General features: G+C 32.8%; 3 non-coding genes across 3 annotated transcripts; 1 reads left to right on the forward strand and 2 right to left on the reverse strand.

Moving 5' to 3' along the window:
• The first annotated feature begins 9,499 nt into the window (after positions 1-9,499).
• TRNAM-CAU (transfer RNA methionine (anticodon CAU)) lies at positions 9,500-9,571 on the forward strand. Its single transcript has one exon. It is a non-coding gene; the product is annotated as a tRNA-Met (tRNA).
• A 2,633-nt stretch (positions 9,572-12,204) lies between these two features.
• Positions 12,205-12,276, reverse strand: TRNAM-CAU (transfer RNA methionine (anticodon CAU)). Its single transcript has one exon. It is a non-coding gene; the product is annotated as a tRNA-Met (tRNA).
• Positions 12,277-13,491: 1,215 nt separating this feature from the next.
• Positions 13,492-13,563, reverse strand: TRNAM-CAU (transfer RNA methionine (anticodon CAU)). The gene has a single exon. It is a non-coding gene; the product is annotated as a tRNA-Met (tRNA).
• Positions 13,564-15,803: the final 2,240 nt, after the last annotated feature.

Here is a 15,803-nt window from a genome sequence, read left to right on the forward strand (position 1 = left end):
ATCGATAGGCAACGTTCCTGCCTCTATTGAATTCCGACACTTGCTGGAAAGCATTTCTTATTATTATTCGAGGCATAACACAATATTCTTAGCAAACCCCGACCTTACAAAGCCCTTTACGAATAAGAAATCCACTATACAAATTTTTTTTTTATTTTTATGCTTCAGATGTCGTTTCTCCTAGGTCGTCTAAATGGGCTGAAATACTAATCATTTGCCATTTCCTAACCTCTTCTTCCTTTCATGTGATTTTGACGTTCGTCAGATCATTCCTTCCTGGTGTTGCAATTTTAATGGCCATCAGTGTAGCAGCTGAAAACTGTATTGCGTAATGTGCTTATTTATATCTGAGTTAAAATCCGCAAATACAGATGGCTAGTATATATTGATCCCCGATAGAAAGTTTTATCTATTTGCTGTGTTATCGAAGTTAATTTAAACTTCTGTCTGCTTATGAAATCAATAACTCATCGAGTTAAGAAAAGTTAAATAAGCGCAGTTATATAGCGAAGTATGTTAACTTTTCAGAATGACAGAATGTATCTTTTGTTCAAAATTCATAAATGGTTTAATGCAATGTTGTAAACTGTTGTTAGAATCATTTTACCAAAAAAATGTATCATGGATAAAAAATTTGCAATGTTATTTAAGAGTACCGGCATCTAAAGACAGTAACACTATAGAAGAATAAGAGAGAAAATATTAGCTTAAATAAGGCTATTTATGTAATCACACAGATATAATTAAATTACATAATACGACATAATAGCTTCCTCTTATTATTTCAAACCGGCGTGCTTCTCATCGATATGCTCCATATATCTTTCTTTACCTTTCCTTTTCTTCTTCTTCTTTTTTTGGGGGGGAGGGGGGAATTAAACGGAATGAAACAGTTATTTGTAACGTAAGATTAAGATCACATTAAGTTAATTTTAATATTAAATGAAAGCACTGCATAAAATTTGTCAAATATTTTGAAAAAAAATAAATAAATAAAAATAAAAAATAAATAAAAAATAAAAATAAAAATAAAATTTAAAAAAAAAATAAAAAAATAAAAAAAATCTGAAATGTTTCAGATTTTAAATTACGTCCAAAGGGGCGTTTTTTAACATTTTGTGTGTTACCTTTCTTTATTAAATATCATGTTCCTCGCACTTAAACCATAAGATCCAGTGCAACAGCAATATCGCAAAATAGTTTTAAAACGAGCATATCTTTAGAATTTCCGATACAGAGACTCACGCGCTGGAGATAAAAATGTTTTTTCTGCACAACGTTGCCATTGCTCGCTTTAAAATCCTTGAGTTTGTTAATCAAAAATTCGTCAAAGTTTTAAGAAATAGGAAATCGATCATAAAACAAATTTCAAATTTCAAATTTGGTCTTCCACATGCTCATATTCGTTGGAGGATTACGTTATTCAAAATTCGATGACTCTATGTACCGTTGTTTTATCACAATACGAGAAATATACATACATTTATGCAGATTTTTCATTATTTAATTTCTTCAAATATAATGCAGGACTCTAACATTTTGTGGCAACAGTTTGAAAAGTGAACCGACATTTATGAGTCCGACGCAAAATGCCAAAACGAAACTAATAGTCCTTCGGGATTCAAATCCCTTTGGACTAAAAAAAAAAAAAAAAAAAAAAATCTGAAATGTTTCAGATTTTAAATTACGTCCAAAGGGGCGTTTTTTAACATTTTGTGTGTTACCTTTCCTTATTAAATATCATGTTCCTCGCACTTAAACCATAAGATCCAGTGCAACAGCAATATCGCAAAATAGTTTTAAAACGAGCATATCTTTAGAATTTCCGATACAGAGACTCACGCGCTGGAGATAAAAATGTTTTTTCTGCACAACGTTGCCATTGCTCGCTTTGAAATCCTTGAGTTTGTTAATCAAAAATTCGTCAAAGTTTTAAAAATTAGGAAATCGATCATAAAACAAATTTCAAATTTCAAATTTGGTCTTCCACATGCTCATATTCGTTGGAGGATTACGATGACTCTACTGAAAATTCGATGACTCTATGTACCGTTATTTTATGACAATGTGAGAAATATACATACATTTACGCAGATTTTCATTATTTAATTTCTTCAAATATAATGCAGGACTCTAACATTTTATGGCAACAGTTTGAAAAGTGAACCGACATTTATCCGTCCGACGCAAAATGCCAAAACGAAACTAATAGTCCTTCGGGATTCAAATCCCTTTGGACTAAAAAAAAAAAAAAAAAAAAACACGCTATTATCTAATCATTTTGTCTCCCAACTTTCCATTTAAACTCGAAACTTAAAAGGGTAGAATTAGCACCATGAATACTGTAAATTTAATTTGGTTTAGCTGACTACAGCAATATACTCGAAGGTTATCTTTCTAAAGGAATACCTCCGTGGAGGATTTTTGAAGAAAAAGAGACTTGTATTGACGTTCCGAAAGAAAAGTTATGAAAAAAAGAATATTTGAAGGCAAATATTCGTAAAATATGATATGTAAAATCGGCCACCTATTATTATAATGCACTTTAAGCAATGTTTTCGTAAGGAGTCCACTAAATAACAAATGCGTATTGATCATTTTCGACCAATACATTGAGCTGTAAGTGTTCAACTATTTGAAAAAGCAGAAACAACATTGAAATTCATGCTTAGTATATTAGTAAACAAAGCATATTTTTAAGTAAAGAAGTATCTTTGAAAGAATCTTTGAGAAGAAATCTTTGAAGTATCGTGTAAAAGAAGGATGAAAATCAATTTGATCATGACTTCAAAAACTGGCATGATGAAGATTACGGAATTTTTAATAAATCCAGTAAATCTAAAGTTAGGAGTAACGGTGTAGAATTAATTGAATACATATATAAGTTCGAAGTAGGTGCTGCTGAATCACAAGAAATAGCATGCGATATCTTTTTCCCAAAATTTTCAGATCGCGATTTCATCGGTATCTTCTGTTACGTTATCGATGAAGAAAAACTTCAGGTTTACTAAAAAGCAAACCTGTTTTATCCTAGAAGAAACAATTCTGATCAATAAACGAAAATAAATAAATAAATACTTGTTAAAAAAAGACGAACTATAGTATTTTCAGCAGGAAGGAGGAAATGTGTTAAAGTAGCATACAATTTCTAATGACTATCAAAACCAACAATTATAGTTCATAAAAGAGAATTCGATGTGGATTAGCTTGTTTTTAACAAATATTTAGACAAATTATGCCTACTTTTTAAAGAGTTCATAAATAAAATATTTGCAATTATACTAAGAATTGAGGAAATTTCTGAATATTTTTGCGATAAAGACCTTGTAGAGTTCCTCACTTTGTAAATGCTAAGTTATTGTTGAACGTGAAGAATCTTAAGAATTGTTAAGCGAATAATCGCTTGAGTTCATGTGACAAGAAACAACAAGATGGAAGGGTAAATAACCCTTTATTATTCAAATAAGCTTTAACAGAACTCCGTCTTGGAGTGTACAACAAAAGCCGACACTTGGGCTTGAACTTAAGAGGCTAAGAAGTAAACTAAAACTAATCTAAACTAAAAGATATAGCCGAAGCTATCAAGAAAATTCTATCCAAGTTGGCCCCTTAACGCTAATTGACTGCGAAGCTCTCAAGGGCCTGAGTACGGACGAGTGTAATAACAGCTTTGAGAGAGAGTGGCCCAAAAGGCGAATGCGTGCTAATCATAAATTCTGGTTTTCTCTAACTCAGCAAGTAAAACTTCGCGGTTAAGTACCGCTCTTCTTCATTATGTATTCAGACGTGATTCCAAAACTACGTTCTGGCCGGAAGTAGTAAGTTGCAGTTAAGAATTTGACAGGAAAGGAGTTTAACTCAAAATTTAACTGTTAATAAAATTAACATAATCCTTACAACTTATATATAAGTATATAAAAATATTTTTTCAAGATATCATGTATTATTTTTATTACTTTTTATAAGTACGCCATATCATTTTATCTTTTACGCTCAGAATATAATTCCTTTTCATACATATTTTTGTAGTCTCTGTTAAGTTTTAGACAAGTCCATTTTCAGCGTTATTTACTCTTATATTTACAATCAGTTTTTGAGAAATTAAAAAACACCATTAAATTACTAGAAGATAATTTACTTGTACACTTTAAAGTGTCAATTTTACCGAATTACCTGTCCTTAAAAATGTCGCGCCGATTGACAACTTTTGATTCTTATTTACACCGGATAAAAGATACTATATAAAAACAATAACACCTCTTTGCACTGGACAAAAACCACTAAATAAAAACAATAACACCTCTTCGCACCGTACAGAAGCCTTAAGTCGAAAAAATAACGCATTCTTTAAGGTGTTAATAAAAACAAAACAAGATTCTGCGTAGTTTTTTTTATTATCTAAACTTTGTTTTAAGACTGCAGAAGAATTATTATATTTCATTTTACTATCCTTTTAAAAGCAATTTTTCTCTTTTCCGCATATTTTATGTTTACTGTTAAGAATAAACACTATCCTAATCTAAATGTTGCAGTGTAACCTTCGGATTTCCGTTGTAGTGGAAAGAAGGGAAAAAAAGTACTGCGACTAATGTCAATAAACAGCACTTCAAGGCTGAAAAACATCTTCCTTGAATATGCAGAAACTTCTTCCTTTAACAGCATGAGTGCCTTAAGATACTGACATTTAAATATTTTCGTTTATTTCCTTGCTCACTTCTGAATTAAAATAAAGAAGGTAATGCATGTTATAATGTTATAAATTACTCTACACGACCAAATATTTAAAATGCAAAAATATAGCCTATTACAATGCAGTTATCTTAAAATGTCAGGATTAGGATCGCTGTAGGATTAGGCTGATCTGGACTTTCAAAGAATAAACTTTGGAACAAGAGACAGTTCCACCTTCTTCAAGCTTAAAGAAACAACAAATGTAAATTAGTAGACAGTTATATTACTGTATTCTGCCAATATTTGGCATTGTTGAAAAGAAGTCAGTAAAGGATGCAGGGTAGCAGTGTCACAGAATGCCAGATTAAAATGTATTCAGATGGCACGAAATGGTAACCTTTTTGAGATGCCCCTCTCCTTGATGCCCTATGTATGGGTTTATTTTGTTAATCCAACTCTAGGGAGGGAGTAGGAATGTGCAATGTTGTATTTCTGTTCGCAGCATGCAATTGGATATAAATATATATATAATTATAATATATTACAATTATATAGAGTTGGATTATAATAATTATATATATATTTATATCCAAATGAGAATGAAATTAAATCAAAATGAGAAATAATAGAATATCATGCATATAAAAATACTACAGAATCAACATTACTTTTTCTGTGTTGGCATATAAGTCACTGAAAATTTAATCTGGAAGTTTTAAATTATAAAATAAAATATGAATTTCCCATATCGAAATGGAATGAAGTCAGTTCACTTCTCAAACTGTTGCCACCAAATATTACAGCCCCGCATTATATTTAAAAAAATTAAATAACAAAGAATATGCATAGATATAGCTATGTTTCACGCGCTGAGAAAAAAAAAAAAAGTACTTAGAGCCATCAAATTTTCAATACGCTATCCTCCACTAGAATATGGGATCTGGAAGCCTGAACTTGGAATTTGTTTTATTATCTATTTCATATTTTTAAAACTTTAACGAATTTTTAATTAAGAGGCTCAAAGATTTCAAAACGAGCAATGGCAACATTGTACGGAAAAAAAAAAAAAAATTATTTGCAGCGCGCGAGACTGTGTATCAGAATTTCTAAAGATTTGCTCATTTTAAAATTATTTTGCAATATTACTGTTAAATTGAAATTTATGGTTTAAGTGCGAAGAAATAAAAGTAACACACAAAACGTTAAAAAAAAAGTCCCTTTAAGCGTAGTATAAAATCTGATTTTTTTTTTCTTTTTTAAATATGTAATTTTCGTAATTTGCATTCGATAAGAAAACGTATTTGTGTAAGCTTCCTCCCCCCCCCAGTTTAGTATTCAGTGATTATGTTGCAGTTAAGAGAACATTTTTTTTTTTAATCTTGAAATTTTATTTCTGTTTTCTTTTATTAGGCAAAACAGGGGGAAATTAAATCTAGAGGTTACAAAGAATTTTAAGAATTTTGTTTAACACAAATGGATGGAAATCAGTAAATGAAATTTAAAATTCGGACACTGATAGAATACAGAGGATTACTGTGGGTAATAAGTACCATAGAAACGATTCCTAACAGTGTCATATCGTGGTTTTCACCGAAAGGACCAAATGTGAAGAGAAATTAGAATCCTTTCTGAGATGCCAAAGTTAGGCTATTTTTCTGCCTAACATTAATTATTGTTATATATTACGGTAAAAGCAGTTTTCATGAATTTTCAAACGCTTGTGAATTTCATAATAAAAGTAAAGCTATTTCTTCCTAATTATTCAAACTTCATTTTAAATACCAGAACTTAAATTCAGCTAGAACCTGGCTTCAGTATTTCTTAGTTGCGGGCAAAACTGCACTTTCAGCAGAAGCTTCAAATAAGATTAGTTCCGAGATTTTACTGTATAACTAAACAGCAGTATTAGCAGAAAATTCTATATTAATACAACATTCATTTTAGAAGTTAGTAAAATTAAAATTATTATTATTTGCTGAATGTATGCTTCACTTTTCCTAGGAAGAATAAAACATGCAGAAAAACTCAAGCAGTTGTGGAATAAATAACCACATGTTGATATGTGACCTCGACTAGCAAGATGGATATTTATCTGCTACACGCATCCGATGAAGACAACTTTAAAGCACCCGAATTTTATCTGCTGTCAAAGAAGATTGTTCAAAATATTTACTTTTCTTTCGTCCTCCATTCTTTGTCTTGTTATAGCTATTTTTCTCATTTTTTATTTGTTTTACTATTTCATTTAATTTTTGTAATACATTTATTTTAATTTAATTTATTATTTGCTTATTTATCATTAATTTAACCTAAATTGAAAATCTTCTTAGTTACTTCATTCTTATTAATTACCTTTATTGCAAGGCTTAATTTCTAAAACAGGAAATACCCGAAGGCTACCAAGAGCGGTGAATAGAAATACGAGTAAATAAATAATAATAATAATAATAAAACCTGAAAGGTTTCAGATTTTAACGGTTGCCCAGAAGAAATTTTTAAGGTTTTTACGCTCTCGCTGAGCTCGCAGTCTACCACTCTCCTGTTGCACTCAATCCTGCTAACCCACCCCTTTTTTTTTTTGTCTTTTCAGCTTTATTATTATGCATCGATTTCTTCGCACTTGCACCATATTGAAATCAACAGCTAAATCATAAAAATTTCAAAAGTAGCATAGCATCATATGTTTAGAATTCCCGATGCAGTGTTAAGGGTTGGTATAAACATTTTTTCTATTTTATTTCAGTCGTTTTTCAGTTTATCATATCAATGTTCAGTTTTCTTATTTAGATCGCTAACAAAGCTTTTTTCGTCTTTTTATTAATAAAGTTTTGCGTGATAATTTTATTAAATATCACGTTCTTCACACTTATGCCAAATAAATTCCAATTCAACGGCAAAATCACAAAATATTTAAAAGCAGAGTAAGATTTCCGATAGACAGTCTCGCGCGCTGAAGATAAAAAATTTTATATTCCACACAGTGTTGCCACTGCTTGCTTTAAGTTTGTTTATAAAAAGGTCATTAAAGTTTTACAAAATATAAAATAAATACTAAAATAATATATATAACATCATTCTGTGAAAATACAAAATATTTTTAATTAGATAGATTACGAACTGAATGCATTTTTATCATTTATATCAATTTGATTCAGAAGTAAAAAATTAATATTCTTAATAACTGTCGAATAGTTTAGTTTATTAATCTACAACAGAAAAATTAAATTCGTAAGATCTTATATTTTGCCAAATGGCAACGGACTCGAATGAAAGGTGAAACGACGCATTTACAGTGATTCGAAGCAAAATCGCGTTTCCAGCCGAATATCCCTTTAGAGCTAATAAATATATAAGCAATAAAATTAAGTACAATGAAAAATGAAGATTAAAAACATTAATAAATCAACAAAATTAATTACAAATAGAAAAATAATAATTTTGAATGTAACAAAAATTTAATTAAATTATAAAATAAATGAAAAATGAGTAAATTAATAATAAATTAAAATACGTATCGTAAAAATTCAAAACAAAGCAAATGAAAGGTAAGTAATTAGTAGTATAACAGAGGAAAAAAGAAAGGTATTTGAGTATTGTAATAGCATTCTTTTCAATTAGCACCTTTGTTTTGCCTTAGCTTCCTTAGTTCTTTAATTCTTCTCGAAGAGGCTTCCATCAGTCGCTGAGCGGTTAAATACTAATAAATATTAGTAGTTCATCCAGGGGTCATATCCAAGCGAACAGGCTGTCTGTATGTTTGTTTTTCGTGGTACCATGAATATGAGCCAATTTTCTTCAGAAACCTCTCCACGAAGGCATCCCTTCTGTGCCTTGTATATTCAAATAACCAACCTCTTCCTGTAAAAAGCACATATCGACGGGCTTTTCTCCCTCGTCTTGAACTTTCCTGGTATTTTCCTTTTCTCAAACAAAATTATGCAATATAATTTTTACCAATTATTAAAAAATTATTTCATTAATAGCAAAGATTTCTGTTTGTATTATGATTCTGATATAAAATTAAATACCGGAGGCGTTTTTATTTGAGGTTGTAAGGCGCTCCATTTGGAATCATAATTTTACAGAAAACGTGTAAAGCACCAGAATCCGGCTCTGATCTGCTCCGGCTGAATTTCAGTCTCAGTTTAGTTAAATTGGAAAAGAATCACGTCAATGTGACATGTAAATTTATTCAAAAAAGGAACTCTATTTTGGCGTAGATTTTGAATACAACTCTATTGATTTCGAATGCGATTACACATAGGTGCCTGTTCTCGAGAAAGAAAACAAATGTATTTCTTCAGCAAAATGTTTGGACTAATTTTTAACTTAAAAAGGGGTATGTCGTTTTATATATTGTTTCTTATATTTATTTTTGTTTACTTTTTCTGAAACTAACTGAAAACAGGAATCTGAGATATCTAATTAAAAAAAGTCATGGTACCACTTAAACAAATTACCAAAAAATGTTGGAATATTCGAAGAATCATTCAAATGAAGAGCCACGAAAAATTTCAGCTCGTTGAACAGGGCCTCAAACGGAAAAAAGTAGTGTGAATAAAAAAGCTCAATCAAACAAAAGTGTTAGCATAGCTTCCTCTTCTTCCTCTATGTTTTGCTTCTATGTTTCTACATTTATTGTGGAGATCTGAAAAGTGTTCTTCCACATGTCTCCAATATATTAATTTTATTTGAGAATGATCATCGAGATAATGGCTCAATCTACTTTCTCGGTCATGACTTTCGTTAGGAAGTTCGTAAAAAGACCACTACGGTTACTTTTGCTGCAGTAATAGAGAGATCGATTAATCGGGCATTCTCCTGCTGTAGCAGAGTGGCGCAGTGGAAGCGTGCTGGGCCCATAACCCAGAGGTCCGTGGATCGAAACCACGCTCTGCTAGTCTTGTTTTTTTCCCTTTAGGGAAGGTTTTTGAAGTTGAAATCATATTTTTAAAATCCCTCAAAGCACAAAATATTTAATACTTAATAATTACTCTCCTCCGTCCAAATAACTTAGATATTTGCTTTTCATTGACTAATTTAGATTTTATTTTGAGTTATTATATATATAATTCTTCGGTTTAAATATGTTTCACATATTTAAATTTTTTTCACAATCCGGTATTATTTGTATAGGTAACGCAAAAATTTGAAATTTATCATTTACATTCTTTTATGAAATTAAAAAAAAATAATTGAGACTCTTTTTTCTTTAATTCATTCCGCAAGACATTTTTAATATTGAATATTTTTACTAGGGGTGGTATTTTGCAGAATACAGTGAAAAATTAATCCTTAAATGCATGAATTCTTATTTTTATTTTTAAAGCTAAAAATACATTAGAGCTTATATTAAATAAAATTAGAAAAATACTTAAAAAAATCTAAAAGTTTTTATTCCAATTTTGAAAAATATTATTAATTTGACAAAAAATGATAGGCAAATGTGTAATAACAATTTTATTTAATAATACGTACTTGATAAACCTGTTCAAACAATTTTAAAACTTTGAGTACACCAAAATAACAACAAAAACAAATTTAAACTTTCGTAAACACAAAACATATCCATACACTACATATAGAGTCACAATAATGACCGTTACACCATTAGTGGTGCCACCACACTGAAACTTTCAAAACTATATACATAAACAGTATGCATCCAATTGATTACACTATGCAGTAAGCTAAAATTTGTGTTATGATTTGATTTACATGACTAAATATGAGTATGTTGCGAAATGGCAACTACATGCATTTAAGAGTTAAAACAATAATGTTCAGTAGATATAAATCGCATTCTGCTAAGTTAATTTAAATATTTACTTTTCATTATTGAGATATTTATTTATATTTTTTTTTTACTTTGATGTTTAATTTAGGCAACCTGTTTTAACTATAAGATATATTTTTAGCTCAAAGGAGTGTTAGCTCAGAAGGGCTATTTGTCTCGAAACGGGATTTTGCGTTGAATCGCTGTAAAAGGCTGAATCACGTTTCAAATTGCTGCCACCAAATATTACCTCCCTGTATAATTTAAAAAAAATTAAATAAAGAAGAATGTGCATGAATGTAGGTTTGTTTCTCGCACTGTAAAAAAAACGAAGGTGCCTAGATCAATCAAATTTTGAATAACGTAATCCTCCACCCGAACATGCGCACCTGTAAGCCCGAATTTTGAATTTCGAATTTGTTTTATTATCTCTTTCACATTTTCTGTAGCTTTAATGAATTTTTGATTAACACAGCGATTTCAAAGCCGAGATGTACTTTTGCCTTACCGAGATGTGAGAACTGAATTGATTGAATTAGAAATATATATCTAATGAAATTCTACAAAATAAGTTTACGTGAAATGCAACAAAAAATGTGTATAATTTAATAGGCCCTGCAAGAAAGCCATGTGGTGTTCACATCAGATATTTTATAAAAACTGAAAGGAATCTGAAAATTCTGGTAATATGAGCGGTTCCTAATTGGAATTATAGCATTTTCCAATTTCCCCCCTTATTTCCTTATATTCAGCATTAAAGTTTTCATTTACAGTTACTACATGCATTTATATTTCTTTTGTCTTAAATGTTTAAAAAAAAGTATAGAGAAATAGTTAATGAAAAATTTAATTATTCTAATTATTAATTAATCTGATTAATGTCACAGGGAACAATTTCAAGAAAAAATGAGAATTACTTTCTAAAAATTAAGTAAAATTTTTTTCTTTTAATCTATAATTAAAAAATTAGGTTAATTAATTAATTGATTTATTAATGTTAATACAAAATAACTACTATTGATATTAGTAAGTGAGGTGTTTAAAATAAATTTTCAAGCATGTATAATCTAAATTTTTCTCCAAGCAACTAGAACACAAAATGATCACAAGGAAATTTAAAATACTAACTCTAATTTTTTGTTTAACGGCAATACAAAATTTTATCCTGCCGTCCATTTCGCCCAATAACAGCCGAGCAGTAGAATCGCTGTACATTGGTAGTTCAACCTAGATTCGATTCCAGGTTATCTGCATTAGCATTTTCATGGCTTTCTCATTCATTCCATTTTCCCATATTCAGAGAATTGGATATGATCCAGTTTCTTTCAGAAAGTCCTTCCTGAAGGCTTCGCGCCCCTTAAGCAGACAGCCTTCACATGCTTTATTATGAATGAAATTTTACATTAAAAAAAGTAAATAAGAAATTAATAGAGCATCGATCCAAACATCCCTGGGTTATAGCTCTAGCATGCTTCCACTGCGCCACTCTGGTACAGGAAGAAGCGTATTGATATTCGATTTATACTCTGCTATCGGAAAAAAGTAAAATTTTTATCTCCAGCTAAAAAAAAAAAAACAGAGAAATTAGCAGAGCGTGGTTTCCATCCACAGACCTCTGGGTTATGGGCCCATCACGCTTCCACTGCGCCCCTCTGCTACAGAAGGAAGCTCATTGATATTCGATTTATACTCTGCTATGGGAAAGAAGTAAAATTTTTATCTCCAGCTAAAGTAAAAAAAAAAAAAAACACAGAAATTAGCAGAGCGTGGTTTCGATCCACGGACCTCTGGGTTATGGGCCCAGCACGCTTCCACTGCGCCACTCTGCTACAGAAGGAAGCTTATTGATATTCGATTTATACTCTGCTATCGAAAAGAAGTAAAATTTTTATCTCCACCGAAAAAAACAGAGAAATTAGCAGAGCGTGGTTTCAATCCACGGACCCCCTGGTTATGGGCCCAGCACGCTTCCACTGCGCCATTCTGCTACAGAAGGAAGCGTATTGATATTCGATTTACACTCTGCTATCGAAAAGAAGTAAATTTTTTATCTCCAGCTAAAAAAACAGAGAATTTAGCACAGCGTGGTTTCGATCCACGGACCTCTGGGTTATGAGCCCAGCACGCTTCCACTGCGGCACTCTGCTACAGAAGCAAGCTCATTGATATTCGATTTATACTCTGCTATCGGAAAGATGTAAAATTTTTATCTCCAGCTAAACAAAAAACAGAGAAATTAGCACAGCGTGGTTTCGATCCACGGACCTCTGGGTTATGGGCCCAGCACGCTTCCACTGCGCCACTCTGCTACAGAAGGAAGCTCATTGATATTCGATTTATACTCTGCTATCGGAAAGAAGTAAAATTTTTATCTCCAGCTAAAAAAACAGAGAATTTAGCAGATCGTGGTTTCGATCCATGGATCTCTGTGTTATGGGCCCAGCACGCTTCCACTGCGCCACTCTGCTACAGAAGGAAGCTTATTGATATTCGATTTACACTCTGCTATCGAAAAGAAGTAAAATTTTTATCTCCAGCTAAAAAAACGGAGAATTTAGCAAAACGTGGTTTCGATCCACGGACCTCTGGGTTATTGGTTCAGCACGCTTCCACTGCGCCCCTCTGCTACAGAAGGAAGCTCATTGATATTCGATTTATACTCTGCTATGGGAAAGAAGTAAAATTTTTATCTCCAGCTAAAAAAACAGAGAATTTAGCAGATCGTGGTTTCGATCCATGGATCTCTGTGTTATGGGCCCAGCACGCTTCCACTGCGCCACTCTGCTACAGAAGGAAGCTTATTGATATTCGATTTACACTCTGCTATCGAAAAGAAGTAAAATTTTTATCTCCAGCTAAAAAAACGGAGAAATTAGCAGAGCGTGGTTTCCATCCACAGACCTCTGGGTTATGGGCCCATCACGCTTCCACTGCGCCCCTCTGCTACAGAAGGAAGCTCATTGATATTCGATTTATACTCTGCTATGGGAAAGAAGTAAAATTTTTATCTCCAGCTAAAGTAAAAAAAAAAAAAACACAGAAATTAGCAGAGCGTGGTTTCGATCCACGGACCTCTGGGTTATGGGCCCAGCACGCTTCCACTGCGCCACTCTGCTACAGAAGGAAGCTTATTGATATTCGATTTATACTCTGCTATCGAAAAGAAGTAAAATTTTTATCTCCACCGAAAAAAACAGAGAAATTAGCAGAGCGTGGTTTCAATCCACGGACCCCCTGGTTATGGGCCCAGCACGCTTCCACTGCGCCATTCTGCTACAGAAGGAAGCGTATTGATATTCGATTTACACTCTACTATCGAAAAGAAGTAAATTTTTTATCTCCAGCTAAAAAAACAGAGAATTTAGCACAGCGTGGTTTCGATCCACGGACCTCTGGGTTATGAGCCCAGCACGCTTCCACTGCGGCACTCTGCTACAGAAGCAAGCTCATTGATATTCGATTTATACTCTGCTATCGGAAAGATGTAAAATTTTTATCTCCAGCTAAACAAAAAACAGAGAAATTAGCACAGCGTGGTTTCGATCCACGGACCTCTGGGTTATGGGCCCAGCACGCTTCCACTGCGCCACTCTGCTACAGAAGGAAGCTCATTGATATTCGATTTATACTCTGCTATCGGAAAGAAGTAAAATTTTTATCTCCAGCTAAAAAAACAGAGAATTTAGCAGATCGTGGTTTCGATCCATGGATCTCTGTGTTATGGGCCCAGCACGCTTCCACTGCGCCACTCTGCTACAGAAGGAAGCTTATTGATATTCGATTTACACTCTGCTATCGAAAAGAAGTAAAATTTTTATCTCCAGCTAAAAAAACGGAGAATTTAGCAAAACGTGGTTTCGATCCACGGACCTCTGGGTTATTGGTTCAGCACGCTTCCACTGCGCCACTCTGCTACAGAAGGAAGCTCATTGATATTCGATTTATACTCTGCAATCGGAAAGAGGTAAAATTTTTCTATCTCCAACTAAGAAAACGATATTAGCAGAGCGTGGTTTCGATCCACGGATCGTGAGCAAAAATGCTTACTTTTTACTCCTGACTGCATCAGGCTCCGACATAGAGTGTATACTTAGCATCTATAAATTCAAGTACCATTCGGGATTTTTTTAATGTATTTGATAGAATTATATTAGAAAAAGTCTGATTTTGTGTCAAAATACCTATATTAGAACAATGCTATCGAAATTGCAATATTTAGAGACAAGGACTGAGAAATCGCTTCCGCAAGGAATATCTGACCCAGCTGGTGCAGAAGGCCAGCGTTTCATGTCAAAAACTAAAGGTGGAGGGCGTAGTCCTCATAGAACTAGATAATAAAAACGTGTAATGTGGCCAATGGGCAAAATTGTGAAAATGTTCAATAGTAGAGATGAGGCTGCAAGAGTGGTACAGGTAAAAACACTCAGTGGATATTTAGTAAGACCAGTCAAAAAACTATATCAAACTAATCCACTAGAGGTTTCAGCTGCCAGAGATCCTGTGCTAACCCTGGCTACTGAAAACAGATCTAGATATGGCAAACTCTTAAAACCAAGGACAAACTATTAGATATAATGTATACTGCGGAAAAATAAAGGACAGTTCTATATCTCTCGTTAAACTGGGCCGATTGACGAAATTCAGCGTGCCTTTTTCATGTTCTCGAAAGCGCGACTTAAAATATGTATTAGATTACAGAAACAGAGAAAAAAACAGAGAATATGTATATGTATATATAACAGAGAATATGTAAAAAAAAAACAGAGAAACTAGCAGAGCGTGGTTTCGATCCACGGACCTCTGGGCTATGGGCCCAGCACGCTTCCACTGCGCCACTCTGCTACAGAAGCTAACTCATTGATATTCGATTTATACTCTGCTATCGGAAAAAAGTAAAATTTTTATCTCCAGCTAAAAAAAAAAACAGAGAAATTAGCAGAGCGTGGTTTCCATCCACAGACCTCTGGGTTATGGGCCCATCACGCTTCCACTGCGCCCCTCTGCTACAGAAGGAAGCTCATTGATATTCGATTTATACTCTGCTATGGGAAAGAAGTAAAATTTTTATCTCCAGCTAAACAAAAAACAGAGAAATTAGCACAGCGTGGTTTCGATCCACGGACCTCTGGGTTATGGGCCCAGCACGCTTCCACTGCGCCACTCTGCTACAGAAGGAAGCTCATTGATATTCGATTTATACTCTGCTATCGGAAAGAAGTAAAATTATGTAACAGCTTTATATGTAAACAGAGGATATGTAAATATGTATTAGAATTTCGTCAATCGGCCCAGTTTAACGAGAGATATAGAACTGTCCTTTATTTTTCCGCAGTATACATTATATCTAATTGTTTGT

Source organism: Stegodyphus dumicola, chromosome 7, assembly GCF_044657685.1.
Source record: "Stegodyphus dumicola isolate Sdum_Otavi_A_Nest chromosome 7, ASM4465768v1".
Classification (NCBI taxonomy): Eukaryota; Metazoa; Arthropoda; class Arachnida; order Araneae; family Eresidae; genus Stegodyphus; species Stegodyphus dumicola.